Source organism: Pseudophryne corroboree, chromosome 1, assembly GCF_028390025.1.
Source record: "Pseudophryne corroboree isolate aPseCor3 chromosome 1, aPseCor3.hap2, whole genome shotgun sequence".
Taxonomy (NCBI): Eukaryota; Metazoa; Chordata; class Amphibia; order Anura; family Myobatrachidae; genus Pseudophryne; species Pseudophryne corroboree.
Window position 1 is genome coordinate 583,587,326 of NC_086444.1, and position 13,846 is coordinate 583,601,171.

Genomic DNA, 13,846 nt, shown 5'->3' on the forward strand with positions numbered 1-13,846 from the left:
TACATGCTGGATATTGGATGTTGCATCTGACTAGAACATTGTGCTAAATCAGCTGTGTACGATTGGGCACATTTTCGTACACTATCACTTTTATGTATTTTGTATGATAGATGGAAGGGTTGGGATTCCTACACAAGAAAAATAATCTACTATCATTTAACTAGTTAAAAGTATTAATGAAAAAACAAAATATACTGTATATTTATAGAAACAAAGTCAGATATTGTAAGTCTGGAAGAGTGTTATCTGCTAGAGTGCAAAAAAAATAAAATAATAAACATCTTGGCAGAGGCACACATATCAAATCGATAAAACAGAGGTGCCACTAGGGTTAGTGTCACCACGTACGGTATCTCATGGTAATATGATCTTCCACCCATATCATACCATACCATACAGAATCCTTAGTAATGTTTTTTGTACTGATGTTACTTGCAAATCGTAATCCCTGTACTATTGGTATAAGTAACCTCGTTCTTCAAGGCACACTAGTAGTCAGGTTTTATTGATATCCAGGCTTGAGCACAGGTGACTTAATTAATACCTCATGTACAGTACTTTGATGTAACCATCTGTGCTGAATTCTGGATATCACTTAAAACCGCATTGTTAGTGTGCCTTGAGAACCGAGGTTGGGAATGTCTGCTGTACTATATTACAGAATGTAATGGCAATAATAGTGAAATAAACAACTAGCAACCTTGAACATTGAGTGTGAATCAGGTCCATTAATGTAAAAAGTATGTTGAAATATTTAAAATAATTGTCTTTTCCTATCAGATATTAAATGAAACAAATTGAATAGTCAGACAAAAATTATTTGGTAAGAAAATGATAAAGTTTCAATTAATGATGGTAACAGAGCTGATGTTATAGTTACTACATACTGTATACTAGTATAATATAGTAGCATACCTCCCAACATGACCCAATCCAGGAGGGAAAAAATGCTCTCTTCCTGAATTTCCTTCCTAATTTATGATTGCTGTCACCTGTGATTAACTAGTTATTCATAAGAAAGGTGTTTCACCAAAGTTGATGGCAATCATAAGCTAGGGAAGTCTAGGAACAGATCATTTTGTCCCTCTTGGAATGGGTCATGTTGGGAGGTACATAATAGGACAGGCATTCCAAACCTCAGTCCTCAAGGCACACTAATGCTGGCCATACATTAGGATGACCAGCATGCAATGTGAGTCGTCTCCCAATTTTGCTTGAACTACCCAGGAGATCCCTGGCAGTCCTGGACACAAGATTTGGTCTTTTTTGACACATGGGGTAAATTTACTAAGATAGGAGTTCTATTTAAGATGGGATGTTGCCCATAGCATCAAACCAGATTTTACTTCTCATTTATCTAGCAACTTCTAGAAGTTAATACCTAGAATCTGTTTGGTTGCTGTGGGCAACATCCCATCTTAAACAGAACTCCCATCTTAGTAAATTTACCCCACGATTTGCATACGATCTTACGACCCATCGTGTGCACCTATATGATGGATCGTCTCTCGATCCATTGTATGCATCATAAAAAGCATACACTCAAATTACGCTGATCAAACGATCCATTGAACAATGCATTGTATGTGCAAAAAACATATTACAATGGATGGATAAGATGGGCTGCACATAAGATCAAAAGGTGCGACATTCGACACACTGGAGCGCATCGAAACGTAATCATACCCAAAAAATGCATGATGTGCACACAATGCATTGATTGAGGTGTCAAAATCATGTATTTGTACGTAACATCATTCTAGTGTATGGCGAGCTTAAGAGTACCGGTTTTAGTGATATTCACGCTTGAACACAGGTGACTTTTTTAGTACATCAGTTATTTTGATTTGGGTTGAGTAGTAATCAAATCTAAATATATACTTTTAGGATCATTAAAGGGTCAAACCCCAGTAGTTTTAGGAATTTCTGACTTGAAGAAGCTGTAACACATTTGCTTTTTGGCCCTTTATCCCTGGATGAAAAGTTATAATTAGGTTAAAATGAGAGAAATATAATGATCAATTAACTTGGGGAGAGATGTGCTGTCAAGAGATATAGGAGGTATTACGGCACAAGGAGAGTTAACCCCTTGGGCTAGTTGAGTGTACTGGTATATTGGAGAAGCTGTTCTTCATGCAGGCCACCAGAGTGTTGTAGGTGAGCTGCAGCAGTAGAAAGGACACCACAGCCAGATTGCATATTGTACAATAAAAACATTAGCTGGGCAGGAAACGTTAGCAGAGATGAAGGCACTGGAGAAGGATACAGGATTTCAGGACATACTGGAGGTTATTCAGATGTGGAAGCAAACCAAAAAAGCAAGTAACTGGGCAAAACCATGTTGCACTGCAGGTGGGGCAGATGTAATGTGCAGATAAAGTTAGATATGGTTGGTGTGTGTCCAACGTAAAATCTAAATTTGCAGTGTAAAAATAAAGCTGTCTAATATTTGTGGGTTACATGCAAAAACAGACAGTATTTAACATGCACAGAAAAAATATAAATGTTTTTGCTCCCCTGCATTGCAAAGTTACATGCTTTGTCTGCCTTGCTTCCAAATCTGAATCAGGTCCACTGAGATTGGGGGAACAAGTACAGTACTTCATGATTACCCGCATGCTGGAACACAAAGACATGCAGGTTTCAAGGATTGCCTGAATGCATGAACACAAGGGCAGGTACACGGTTATGGGATTATATATCCTGGACTGTGAGGGCAGGTTTTCAGGATGTACAATTTGTAAACCATGGAGCAAGTTTTCAGGATGTCCAATGTAGGAATACAGGAATACAGGAACTGGAATAAAGAATGCAGAAAAGGAACCTGAAGCCAAGGTATAGTACTAGCCTATGTAAGAATTGTTGTACTTGCAGTCTTTTTTGAGTACTTCCTGATTTAAATACAGCACCATGGCTAGTGATTGGTCCATCTAATCATATGAATTTGGCCTGCTCATCTAGGTACGTCTGGCTGATGTAATTTCAAGTCGGCAGTGCCCATGGACTAGATCCGTGAATAACACCGGGAGGAGGATGCCAGCCACATGCAGAGCCATGGAGACTCTGATGGGCACAGGAATGTAGGAGGGAATGGAAGTTAGCAGAATGTAGGGAGTGTTTGTGGAAGCGAATGTGGTAGGTAGGGTAGGGGGGATTTAGGAATGAAATGAGGCACCGAAGGCTGCAGTCCCTGGGCTGCAGTGCCAACTACCTGGTGCAGGTGGGGCCACTAAGCACATACAAACATACATGTGAAGATGTATGTAATATATGTGCTGTCAGTGTATCTGGGATCAGCAGCTGTGCCTGTGTACCTCAGAAGCCTTGCAGAACCCGGGTCTCAGTATTAGGCTTCAGTTGCCTAAACTTGCCCCCATACACCTGCGAAACTAGCCAATGAGTCTCCTGGGGGCAGGCTTGGGAGATTGAAGTCCCAGGTTATGAAAGGCGCCTGTGGTATACAGCGCTGTTGCCAATCCCAGATACACTGCCAGCACATATATTACTTACATCTTCACATATATATAAGGAAGTAGGGATGAATGTATTCCAAAGAGAACAGTCTGATAATGAAAAGCATGACAATGTTAAAAAAAACATTGACAAGTATAATTCTATCAGAGATATAGTGTTTGCTACAAAACTGTTGGTGATCAGCTGCATCTGTTGCTGTGACATCGCATAGTGTAAGGTAAGCACAAAATATATTTAAACAAGGGAGCGCTAAGAACAGGGTCAGTTTAAATCACACATTTATTACAATCCACATATAAACAGCAAATAAAATCAAGGATAATATCCGGATATTAAAAACAATATAGTGCACTCTTTATTTAGTCCCATGCCCTGAGCTCGAATTAATAATTGTCTATTCACACAGATAGATCCGTACAATCTCCACTGGTACGCATTAATTGTGTCCAATTGTAACCATGCTGTCTTGATAATTAATTGGCTTTAAACAAGGCAACCTTCTTATTATTTGTATCCAGCAAAAATGTATCAGTCACTGGAAGGCTCCTTAATAGATAGCAGTAGGGGGAGAGCGCTGTGTAGTAAATGGATGCACAGCGGTATGCTACGACCCCTACGTCCCAGCCGCAGCACGTCTTTTGAAAGGTTACTCACAGCCGCCTCTGCTTCCCTCGGGGTGCAGACCGTTTTGCACTCGGTCCTGCTGTTGCTTTATCCCCGGTCAGGTTTCCATTTCGCTGCGTGTGGTAGTGGGATCCGTTCGTGAAAGAGCTCCGGGCACCGGAATCCAAGTAGTGAACGCCCCTCTTACGCGTTTCTCCGCCCACGGGGCCAGTGGTTTCCTCAGAGAGTTATCCCAGCAGTATAACCAGTCCCTTTTTATGCTGGGATAAGCCAATCATTATACTGATTGATTAAATTACACTCTGCTGTTATAAATACATGGAACTTACTTAATATAATTGTTTAAAAGCATTTAAATCATATATAAAAAGTGTCAACAGTTTCTTATGGTGGTACAAACATCATTCAACAATCATATATGCATATGTTCGATTTAAACAAAATAAATCATTTTGATTTAACCTAATTGAACCCAATTATCTAAAACTGACCAGGAGAAAGTCAAATAAATGTTGGAAGCTCGTTCTCAAGTGAACCGCTCTTGTGGCTCAGAGGGAATTTCACCAGCTCATAGATTACACAGCTTCCAAAACCACAGGATCAATTCCATCATATACCTAATTTTCTATCAGAATCATATTTCGGATATTTATAGTTTATTCATTTTTATTATTAGGTTTTCACACCTCCATCATCCACTACAAATATCTCTTCAATGATTCAATAGATACCTGATGATATTTGTATCTCATCATTCCATTGTTATAATGTTAAGAGATTATTCACCCTTCTTTAAAAAGTTATAATTAGGGAATTATTGAATCAAGGTAAAACAGAAATATAATTATCACTATCTGCAAACTAAAGTACATTTTAGTATACAGTTTTCTCCTATTGGCAGAGATTTTAACCATAAAGGAGCCAGAGTCTATTGGAACGGAAGAAGGAAAGAGAGGGGAAAAAAGGAAGGAGAGGAGAAAAAATAACAATACCCCCAAAAAATGTATGCATGGAGTCTAACAGCCTCCAATGTTATTCAATTCGATATTCTCGTTGAGGCCATCTGGGGTGAGGGTCCCCAACGAGAAAATCCAGAACGCCTCTCTTGTGCACAGGCGATTAAATCTATCACCTCCTCTTGGGGTAGGTGCTATAAATTCAATGCCCTGCACCTTAAGTACATTAACGTCCCCAGCATGACAACATACTACATGTTTTGAGAGGCTGTGCTTGTAATTTTTCTTTATTACATTTCTTCTATGTTCAAGGAACCTTGTGTTCAAGCTCCTAGTGGTCCTTCCCACATATTGCTTACCACAGGTACAGCTAATCAAATATATGACAAATGTCTGTTGACAATTAATGATTGTTTCTATCTCAAACTTCTGTCCTGAAGTGAAAGACTCAAAAGATGCACTTCTGTTAACAACATGTGGGCAGGTCAAACAATTCTTTCTACCACATTTATAACAACCTCTTAGTGTTGTCAACCAATTATCAGAAAGGGATGTAGCTTTTCTCTGTCCTTGGTAGAAACTTGGCGAGATATAATTCTTGACATTCTTCGCTTTCCGAAAAACTACTTTTATTGACTCCCCTAGGCATGGGCACAGTGTGGCATCCAGTTTAAGGATTTCAAAGTTCTTGGTTAACACATTCTTAATTTCCTTAGAGCAGGTATTATATTTAGTTATAAATGGAAGTATCTTATCATCATTCACAAATACATCAGCGGGTTTAGTCCTAACATCCTTAGTGTTGGACAAAAGAGAACCCCTGTCTCTAAATGCCGCTTTCTCTAGTGACCTCTCCAGTAATCCCACCGGGTAATCTTGATCTAAAAAGGCATTAGTTAATATAGCAGCATGTTCTTGGAAACCACTCAGTTCAGTACAATTCCTCCTCATCCTTAGATATTGTCCAGCTGGTATATTATCTTTCCATTTCTGACTGTGACAGCTATTATAATTCAAATAGCCGTTACAATCAACATCCTTCCTATAAGTATTAGTTTCTATCCTACCTTCCCTGACCGAGAGGGCGATATCCAGATAATTTATGTGTGTAGGGTGACAAGAATGTGTAAATTTAAGTCCAAAAGTGTTAGAATTAATATAAGACATAAAAGCAGAAACACTAGAGACCCCATCCCAAATAATAAAAAGATCAAGCATACAGAATATTAACTGAAACATTATATGAAAATAACACTGGATGGCTAGAGATAGATACTGTAGATCATGGATAGTGACAGTACTGCCTCCTTCTGAAATCTGGTCTATGTCCTGTATTCAGCAACTGTGTCCGGAGGCTGCTTAACAATGGATGGGTGGTGTACAGGACATGCTGTGGGTGAGGCTTCAGCGACATCACTTTAAGTTTGCCATGGTCAGTTAGTTTGGCCCTCTACTGCTTTGCCTATAGGTCACCTTTACTGAGCAATCCTTCAGGCAACAGGTATGACTGAAGTGGTGTGTGCTCGACAGTTTTACAGTAGCTTCTTAGTGGGGCCATGAGTTGTAAAAGGCTAAAAATATCTGCATGTTTGTGGAGTTGATCATTGTAATTGTGATTTTTCAACTAATTGCACATCACGCATATCATGTAGTCCAAGTCACAACTCCACTGTTTTAAGACAGAATATTGGGGGTAATTCTAAGTTGATCGCAGCAGGAATTTTGTTAGCAGTTGGGCAAAACCATGTGCACTGCAGGGGAGGCAGATTTAACATGTGCAGAGAGAATTAGATTTGGGTGTGGTGTGTTCAATCTGCAATCTAATTTGCAATGTAAAAATAAAGCAGACAGTATTTACCCTGCACAGAAATAAAATAACCCACCCAAATCTAACTCTTTCTGCACAACTTGTTGTCTGGATATTGGGGGTAATTCCAAGTTGATCGCAGCAGGAAATTTTTTAGCAGTTGGGCAAAACCATGTGCACTACAGGGGGGGCAGATATAACATTTGCAGAGAGAGTTAGATTTTGGTGGGTTATTTTGTTTCTGTGCAGGGTAAATACTGGCTGCTTTATTTTTACACTGCAATTTAGATTTCAGTTTGAACACACCACACCCAAATCTAACGCTCTCTGCACATGTTATATCTGCCTCCCCTGCAGTGCACATGGTTTTGCCCAACTGCTAACAAAATTCCTGCTGCAATCAACTTGGAATTAACCCCCCCCCCCATTATCATAGTGTGTAAAATCAGTGAAATTGTTTATTTCAAGATAGTTGTATTAGTTTAGTATTCCTTGGGTTAAGATTTTCTCAGCAAGGAACCCTTGCTTAATTGTTAGGAGGCAAACTGTGAGAAACATTTTTGTGGCCCTCCAATCAAAGTCATTTTCTTAATATTATTACAGCATAGACAAATAGATTATATATGGATGCAGGATATTAAAAAACATCAGTGATGAAAGAGATAAAGTTGATTGAGATAAAATACCAACCAATCAGCTCCTAACTGGCATTTTTCATGCACAGCATGTGATTTAGCAGTTAGGAGCTGATTGGCTGGTACTTTATCTCCATCCACTTTATCTACGCCCAAGGCTTAGTAAATAGACCCCATAGTCTGTAACATGGCAGTTAGGAGATGATTGGCTGATATTCTATCTCTGTCCCTTTTATCTCTTTCCAAGGCTAAGTACATAGGCCCTCATTCCGAGTTGTTCGCTCGCAAGCTGCTTTTAGCAGCTTTACACTAGAGATGAGCGGGTTCGGTTTCTCTGAATCCGAACCCGCACGAACTTCATGTTTTTTTTCACGGGTCCGAGCGACTCGGATCTTCCCGCCTTGCTCGGTTAACCCGAGCGCGCCCGAACGTCATCATGACGCTGTCGGATTCTCGCGAGACTCGGATTCTATATAAGGAGCCGCGCGTCGCCGCCATTTTCACACGTGCATTGAGATTGATAGGGAGAGGACGTGGCTGGCGTCCTCTCCATTTAGATTAGGAGAGAGAGAGAGAGAGATTGACCTGAGGCTGATACTGTAGAAGAGAGTGCAGAGTTTAGTGACTGACCACAGTGACCACCAGCAGTGCAGTTGTTTTATTTAATATATCCGTTCTCTGCCTGAAAAAAACGGTACACACAGTGACTCAGTCACATACCATATCTGTGTGCACTGCTCAGCCCAGTGTGCTGCATGCCTGCATCATCTATGTATATATTATATATCTGACTGTGCTCAGCTCACACAGCTTATAATTGTGGGGAGACTGGGGAGCACTGCAGTGCCAGTTATAGGTTATAGCAGGAGCCAGGAGTACAAGACAGCCACATACCATATCTGTGTGCACTGCTCAGCCCAGTGTGCTGCATCATCTATGTATATATTATATATCTGACTGTGCTCAGCTCACACAGCTTATAATTGTGGGGGAGACTGGGGAGCACTGCAGTGCCAGTTATAGGTTATAACAGGAGCCAGGAGTACATATTATATTAAAATTAAACAGTGCACACTTTTGCTGCAGGAGTGCCACTGCCAGTGTGACTGACCAGTGACCTGACCACACTGACCACCAGTATAGTTAGTAGTATACTATATTGTGATTGCCTGAAAAAGTTAAACACTCGTCGTGTGACTTCACTTGTGTGGTGTTTTTTTTTTAATTCTATAAAAAACTCATTCTGCTGACAGACAGTGTCCAGCAGGTCCGTCATTATATAATATATATACCTGTCCGGCTGCAGTAGTGATATATATATATTTTTTATATCATTATTTATCATCCAGTCGCAGCAGACACAGTACGGTAGTTCACGGCTGTAGCTACCTCTGTGTCGGCACTCGGCAGTCCATCCATAATTGTATACCACCTACCCGTGGTTTTTTTTCTTTCTTCTTTATACATACATACTACTACATCTCTTTATCAACCAGTCTATATTAGCAGCAGACACAGTACAGTACGGTAGTTCACGGCTGTGGCTACCTCTGTGTCGGCACTCGGCAGTCCGTCCATAATTGTATACCACCTAACCGTGGTTTTTTTTTCTTTCTTCTTTATACATACATACTACGACATCTCTTTATCAACCAGTCTATATTAGCAGCAGACACAGTACAGTACGGTAGTTCACGGCTGTGGCTACCTCTGTGTCGGCACTCGGCAGTCCGTCCATAATTGTATACCACCTAACCGTGGTTTTTTTTTCTTTCTTCTTCATACATACATACTACGACATCTCTTTATCAACCAGTCTATATTAGCAGCAGACACAGTACAGTACGGTAGTTCACGGCTGTGGCTACCTCTGTGTCGGCACTCGGCAGTCCGTCCATAATTGTATACCACCTACCCGTGGTTTTTTTTTCTTTCTTCTTTATACATACATACTACTACATCTCTTTATCAACCAGTCTATATTAGCAGCAGACACAGTACAGTACGGTAGTTCACGGCTGTGGCTACCTCTGTGTCGGCACTCGGCAGTCCGTCCATAATTGTATACCACCTACCCGTGGTTTTTTTTTCTTTCTTCTTCATACATACATACTACGACATCTCTTTATCAACCAGTCTATATTAGCAGCAGCCACAGTACAGTACGGTAGTTCACGGCTGTGGCTACCTCTGTGTCGGCACTCGGCAGTCCGTCCATAATTGTATACCACCTAACCGTGGTTTTTTTTTCTTTCTTCTTCATACATACATACTACGACATCTCTTTATCAACCAGTCTATATTAGCAGCAGACACAGTACGGTAGTTCACGGCTGTAGCTACCTCTGTGTCGGCACTCGGCAGTCCGTCCATAATTGTATACTAGTATCCATCCATCTCCATTGTTTACCTGAGGTGCCTTTTAGTTGTGCCTATTAAAATATGGATAACAAAAATGTTGAGGTTCCAAAATTAGGGAAAGATCAAGATCCACTTCCACCTCGTGCTGAAGCTGCTGCCACTAGTCATTGCCGAGACGATGAAATGCCAGCAACGTCGTCTGCCAAGGCCGATGCCCAATGTCATAGTACAGAGCATGTCAAATCCAAAACACCAAATATCAGTAAAAAAAGGACTCCAAAACCTAAAATAAAATTGTCGGAGGAGAAGCGTAAACTTGCCAATATGCCATTTACGACACGGAGTGGCAAGGAACGGCTGAGGCCCTGGCCTATGTTCATGGCTAGTGGTTCAGCTTCACATGAGGATGGAGGCACTCAGCCTCTCGCTAGAAAAATGAAAAGACTCAAGCTGGCAAAAGCAGTAGCACCGCAAAGAACTGTGCGTTCTTCGAAATCCCAAATCCACAAGGAGAGTCCAATTGTGTCGGTTGCGATGCCTGACCTTCTCAACACTGGACGTGAAGAGCATGCGCCTTCCACCATTTGCACGCCCCCTGCAAGTGCTGGAAGGAGCACCCGCAGTCCAGTTCCTGATAGTCAGATTGAAGATGTCAGTGTTGAAGTACACCAGGATGAGGAGGATATGGGTGTTGCTGGCGCTGGGGAGGAAATTGACCAGGAGGATTCTGATGGTGAGGTGGTTTGTTTAAGTCAGGCACCCGGGGAGACACCTGTTGTCCGTGGGAGGAATATGGCCGTTGACATGCCTGGTGAAAATACCAAAAAAATCAGCTCTTCGGTGTGGAACTATTTCAACAGAAATGCGGACAACAGGTGTCAAGCCGTGTGTTCCCTTTGTCAAGCTGTAATAAGTAGGGGTAAGGACGTTAACCACCTCGGAACATCCTCCCTTATACGTCACCTGCAGCGCATTCATAATAAGTCAGTGACAAGTTCAAAAACTTTGGGTGACAGCGGAAGCAGTCCACTGACCAGTAAATCCCTTCCTCTTGTAACCAAGCTCACGCAAGCCACCCCACCAACTCCCTCAGTGTCAATTTCCTCCTTCCCCAGGAATGCCAATAGTCCTGCAGGCAATGTCACTGGCAATTCTGACGAGTCCTCTCCTGCCTGGAATTCCTCCGATGCATCCTTGCGTGTAACGCCTACTGCTGCTGGCGCTGCTGTTGTTGCTGCTGGGAGTCGATGGTCATCCCAGAGGGGAAGTCGTAAGCCCACTTGTACTACTTCCAGTAAGCAATTGACTGTTCAACAGTCCTTTGCGAGGAAGATGAAATATCACAGCAGTCATCCTGCTGCAAAGCGGATAACTGAGGCCTTGACAACTATGTTGGTGTTAGACGTGCGTCCGGTATCCGCCGTTAGTTCACAGGGAACTAGACAATTTATTGAGGCAGTGTGCCCCCGTTACCAAATACCATCTAGGTTCCACTTCTCTAGGCAGGCGATACCGAGAATGTACACGGACGTCAGAAAAAGACTCACCAGTGTCCTAAAAAATGCAGTTGTACCCAATGTCCACTTAACCACGGACATGTGGACAAGTGGAGCAGGGCAGGGTCAGGACTATATGACTGTGACAGCCCACTGGGTAGATGTATGGACTCCCGCCGCAAGAACAGCAGCGGCGGCACCAGTAGCAGCATCTCGCAAACGCCAACTCTTTCCTAGGCAGGCTACGCTTTGTATCACCGCTTTCCAGAATACGCACACAGCTGAAAACCTCTTACGGCAACTGAGGAAGATCATCGCGGAATGGCTTACCCCAATTGGACTCTCCTGTGGATTTGTGGCATCGGACAACGCCAGCAATATTGTGTGTGCATTAAATATGGGCAAATTCCAGCACGTCCCATGTTTTGCACATACCTTGAATTTGGTGGTGCAGAATTATTTAAAAAACGACAGGGGCGTGCAAGAGATGCTGTCGGTGGCCAGAAAAATTGCGGGACACTTTCGGCGTACAGGCACCACGTACAGAAGACTGGAGCACCACCAAAAACTACTGAACCTGCCCTGCCATCATCTGAAGCAAGAAGTGGTAACGAGGTGGAATTCAACCCTCTATATGCTTCAGAGGTTGGAGGAGCAGCAAAAGGCCATTCAAGCCTATACAATTGAGCACGATATAGGAGGTGGAATGCACCTGTCTCAAGCGCAGTGGAGAATGATTTCAACGTTGTGCAAGGTTCTGATGCCCTTTGAACTTGCCACACGTGAAGTCAGTTCAGACACTGCCAGCCTGAGTCAGGTCATTCCCCTCATCAGGCTTTTGCAGAAGAAGCTGGAGACATTGAAGGAGGAGCTAACACGGAGCGATTCCGCTAGGCATGTGGGACTTGTGGATGGAGCCCTTAATTCGCTTAACAAGGATTCACGGGTGGTCAATCTGTTGAAATCAGAGCACTACATTTTGGCCACCGTGCTCGATCCTAGATTTAAAGCCTACCTTGGATCTCTCTTTCCGGCAGACACAAGTCTGCTGGGGTTGAAAGACCTGCTGGTGAGAAAATTGTCAAGTCAAGCGGAACGCGACCTTTCAACATCTCCTCCTTCACATTCTCCCGCAACTGGGGGTGCGAGGAAAAGGCTCAGAATTCCGAGCCCACCCGCTGGCGGTGATGCAGGGCAGTCTGGAGCGACTGCTGATGCTGACATCTGGTCCGGACTGAAGGACCTGACAACGATTACGGACATGTCGTCTACTGTCACTGCATATGATTCTCTCACCATTGAAAGAATGGTGGAGGATTATATGAGTGACCGCATCCAAGTAGGCACGTCACACAGTCCATACTTATACTGGCAGGAAAAAGAGGCAATTTGGAGGCCATTGCACAAACTGGCTTTATTCTACCTAAGTTGCCCTCCCACAAGTGTGTACTCTGAAAGAGTGTTTAGTGCCGCCGCTCACCTTGTCAGCAATCGGCGTACGAGGTTACATCCAGAAAATGTGGAGAAGATGATGTTCATTAAAATGAATTATAATCAATTCCTCCGCGGAGACATTGACCAGCAGCAATTGCCTCCACAAAGTACACAGGGAGCTGAGATGGTGGATTCCAGTGGGGACGAATTGATAATCTGTGAGGAGGGGGATGTACACGGTGATATATCGGAGGGTGATGATGAGGTGGACATCTTGCCTCTGTAGAGCCAGTTTGTGCAAGGAGAGATTAATTGCTTCTTTTTTGGGGGGGTCCAAACCAACCCGTCATATCAGTCACAGTCGTGTGGCAGACCCTGTCACTGAAATGATGGGTTGGTTAAAGTGTGCATGTCCTGTTTTGTTTATACAACATAAGGGTGGGTGGGAGGGCCCAAGGACAATTCCATCTTGCACCTCTTTTTTCTTTTATTTTTCTTTGCGTCATGTGCTGTTTGGGGAGGGTTTTTTGGAAGGGACATCCTGCGTGACACTGCAGTGCCACTCCTAAATGGGCCCGGTGTTTGTGTCGGCCACTAGGGTCGCTAATCTTACTCACACAGTCAGCTACCTCATTGCGCCTCTTTTTTTCTTTGCGTCATGTGCTGATTGGGGAGGGTTTTTTGGAAGGGACATCCTGCGTGACACTGAAGTGCCACTCCTAAATGGGCCCGGTGTTTGTGTTGGCCACTAGGGTCGCTAATCTTACTCACACAGTCAGCTACCTCATTGCGCCTCTTTTTTTCTTTGCGTCATGTGCTGATTGGGGAGGGTTTTTTGGAAGGGACATCCTGCGTGACACTGCAGTGCCACTCCTAAATGGGCCTGGTGTTTGTGTCGGCCACTAGGGTCGCTAATCTTACTCACACAGTCAGCTACCTCATTGCGCCTCTTTTTTTCTTTGCGTCATGTGCTGATTGGGGAGGGTTTTTTGGAAGGGACATCCTGCGTGACACTGCAGTGCCACTCCTAAATGGGCCCGGTGTTTGTGTCGGCCACTA